This window comes from Syngnathus floridae, chromosome 4, assembly GCF_059516105.1.
Source record: "Syngnathus floridae isolate MCC-2025c chromosome 4, RoL_Sflo_1.0, whole genome shotgun sequence".
In the NCBI taxonomy this organism is placed as follows: domain Eukaryota; kingdom Metazoa; phylum Chordata; class Actinopteri; order Syngnathiformes; family Syngnathidae; genus Syngnathus; species Syngnathus floridae.
The window spans coordinates 3,472,188-3,475,577 of NC_142416.1; the positions used below are offsets into that span (position 1 = coordinate 3,472,188).

Sequence of the window (3,390 nt, forward strand, 5' to 3'; positions counted from 1 at the left end):
GAAATTTTCCTTCCCCGAGCCAGCCACCTGCCACCGCGTTTTCTCGAGGACAAGGTGAGTCAAGTCAAGTCAAGTCAAGTTTATTTGTATAGCCCTAAATCACAAACAGTCTCAACGGGCTTCACATAGCCAAAATTGACAATTATTCTCAAAGCATCCCCTGATCTTAAGCTCCCAAAAGGGCAAGGAAAAACTCAAAAACCCCTGCCAGGGGAAAATGACAAACCTTGAGAAGGGACCACAGATGGAAGGATCCCCCTTTCAGGATCACCAGTTTGTAATGGATGCAGAGAGTGCACAAGTAATACATAATATGAAAATCAATGAAAAAAAAAGCACCAAAGACAACTCACCACAAGGGAACTGTGTTTTTTTTTGTGAAAGTGAAATTGAAGATGTTGCTCATGTTTTCTTTTGGTATGAGTCTGTACAAAGGTTTTGGCTTGACTTTCAACAATGCGTTTGTTCAAAAAGGTTACTCTTTGTTACAATATTTTGTTGGCCAAACAATATACAGTATACACAAATGCTGCTTCTTTCAAACAAAACCAAACATTCTTCATTGGAAAAATGTTCTGAAATCCAGCAACATTTCGTTGAAAGTTATTAACACCAAGAATGCTGTAAAACTGACTTCATTTATTGAAAGGCTTTTTCTGTAAGATGTTTGCTCTGGCTGTATACTCCTTGTATATAATATGGAGTTGCCCTGTAATGTGTGTAATATTTTTTCTCCCTGGTATCATGTACGTATGCTTTGCTTTTTGTCTGTCTGTAGTTGTTGATATGTACAAAGAGATTTTATACCTAATGTGTTTGCGTTGAATAAATAAATGTTTGGGGGAAAAAAACACCTCACGGTCTGCCTTCATTGACAATAAAGCTGACTTTCATAGAGACCAGGCCAGATTCGAGGGCTGGTTGTCAAAGGCTGCGTGAATTTGGACACCAGCAATGCTGTCTTGTCCCGCTGGGAGTCTTTGGCCATGCTACTTTAAATCGAAGTCCAAATCAAGCAGCGCAAATTTCGCCGTCGACACATGCTAACGCAACAGCTTTGGTCATTTAACTGGATTTTGGAGCGCAACGGCAGCGCTTTGACCATTTGTTTTTGTCAGTGCCCAGAGCTTTTACTTGTTTTTATGGGCTTCTTTTGATACTGACGTTTGCATTCAGATAGTTAGCATACTAGCTCTGTTAGCTGAAGTTGTGGAGCTCTTTTTTGACCTCACACTCACCAACACCAACTGGGAGACAAACATGATGACCACTGGTGGTGTGCAGACACGGTGGCTGACATTTACCCTGCAGCTTATTATAGCCGCTATAGCCGTGCACCAGGGTTAGGCTACCGTGGCACCATCCAGCACCAAGGCGCCGCACAAAGAGCCTGGTAGACCGGTGACAGGGCACTACCGGGTGGCCGGCACCAATAGCAGTGTCTGCTTGCTGGCGTACATGGGCCTTCAGCTTAACATCAGCTTCAACTCCACCTCCTCAAACCAGACAGTGCATGTCGTCAACCTTGAGCCCAACACCACAAAAGCTTCCGGATCATGTGACACAGACAGCACAATGCTGCGACTCTTGACGGACGCCAATAAAACCAACCTGGCCTTTTTCTTCACGCTCAACTCTATGTCCAATAAGGACCACTTGAGTGATATTTCTCTGTCAGCAGATTGGCCAGACATGAAAGAACCCTACTTAGCACATAACAACAGCCTGGACTACCTTCGGGGAACCCTGGGAGTCTCGTATATGTGCCACAAAGAGCAGACTCTCGATGTGGTCCAGGCCTTGTCCATCAACACCTTCCAGTTGCAGGTGTAGCCCTTCGGCCTCACCCAGAAAAAGTTTGGCACAGCTGAGCACTGCCAGCTGGATGAATATGACATGCTGATCGCCATCATCGTCAGGACGGCCCTGGCTGGCTTGGTCCTCATCGTGCTAGTTGCCTACCTCATTGGTAGGAGGAGGAGGCAGGGTGGCTACCAGACCATTTGAAGTGGTGTCCTCTCAAATATAACCAGAGATCTCCCTCGCTAACATTAACCACTGCCGCATTTGACACGCCACATACTCTTTATGTGCTCCACACTCCTGTATCCTTGTTTAACGCTGGGAACTCCCAGAACCTTCCATAACACTGGGGATACATATGCTTAATGATAAAAGGGATGTTAGATTTGTGAGAAAATATCTGGCAAACAACAGAATAATCTTTATTATTGTGTTCTATTTATTAGTATTGTAAAGGAAATTATGGAATGTCAGGGCACTTTTGGGTCATTTTGGGTGGCAACCTACAGTGGTTGTCTTTAACTAGAACAGCTGGACGCGTCAATTGACGCGTATCACAACTTTGCATCATGACTACTTAATACGTGTTTGTAGGAAAAATCTGAAAGAATCTGACTTTTATTTATTTTGCATGCTTAGTAGAAAAACAAAGACAAAACTTGTTTACATTAGTTGTGTGTCATGCGCCGGTGTCCTCCAGCCACGACCTGCCAATCACCAGGATCATTCTCACTAGTCGCATGCTCATTGGGAGCACTATATTAGTGCGGCCAGCTCTACAGCTCGTGTCAGCTTGTCTCGTGATGTCTCAGTGCACACCGGTCCTTGTAAGCTTGACTCCCCGTCGCTTTACGATTCAGTCCTTGTCCTGTCTGTCCAGTGCTACCTTGTCAGTCTGCAGTTGTTCTACTCGGAGATCACCCGTCAGCCACGTCCAGTCCTCGCCAGTTAGAAGTCCAGCTGCCAGCTCCTTCCCCAGGCCATCCGGTTACCCACTCCCGAAGTGCGCAGCCTCGCCCGTTCGCCGCTCCAGCCCTCCACCGTTCCCCTTTCCCTCCAAAATAAAGTCTGCTTCGCTTTGCATTTGGCTGTCCTGTCTGATCCTTCAGTGTGCATGATACAGCAGTTTATACCTAGAACAGCTAGATGTGTCAATCGACACAATTGAACATTATAGCATGCACAGTATAGATATCCATATAACAAAGTGCAACAAAGTGTAATAAAGTGTAACAAACTTCTTTCACAAGCATTTCAGTCACAGACTTGCATGTTTGTGCTTGTCCCTAATATCAGACAGCCTTATATTTGCAGGCGATGCAAATTTTAGCCATACATTTTCCACATACAGGACGTTTGCAAACATCACAGACAGTTACAGTTCTGTTGCGGCTACATCCTACTTTTATCTGACTCTAGAATCTCTAGTTGTCAATTGTCCTGTTGCTGTTGACGCTGCCATTAGTACGGGATTCCTGGCTGACATCTCAGCTGATGTCAGATCTGTAGACAGCTGACATAAGAATTCCCTGCGTGAGCTATTCGTGCCAGTGACTTGCCGGTAGATTACCCACGAATTGACTCCAG

General features: G+C 45.1%; 1 pseudogene; it reads left to right on the forward strand.

Moving 5' to 3' along the window:
* The first annotated feature begins 1,260 nt into the window (after positions 1–1,260).
* Positions 1,261–2,007, forward strand: LOC148398590 (lysosome-associated membrane glycoprotein 1 pseudogene; annotated as a pseudogene).
* The last annotated feature ends 1,383 nt before the right edge of the window (positions 2,008–3,390 follow it).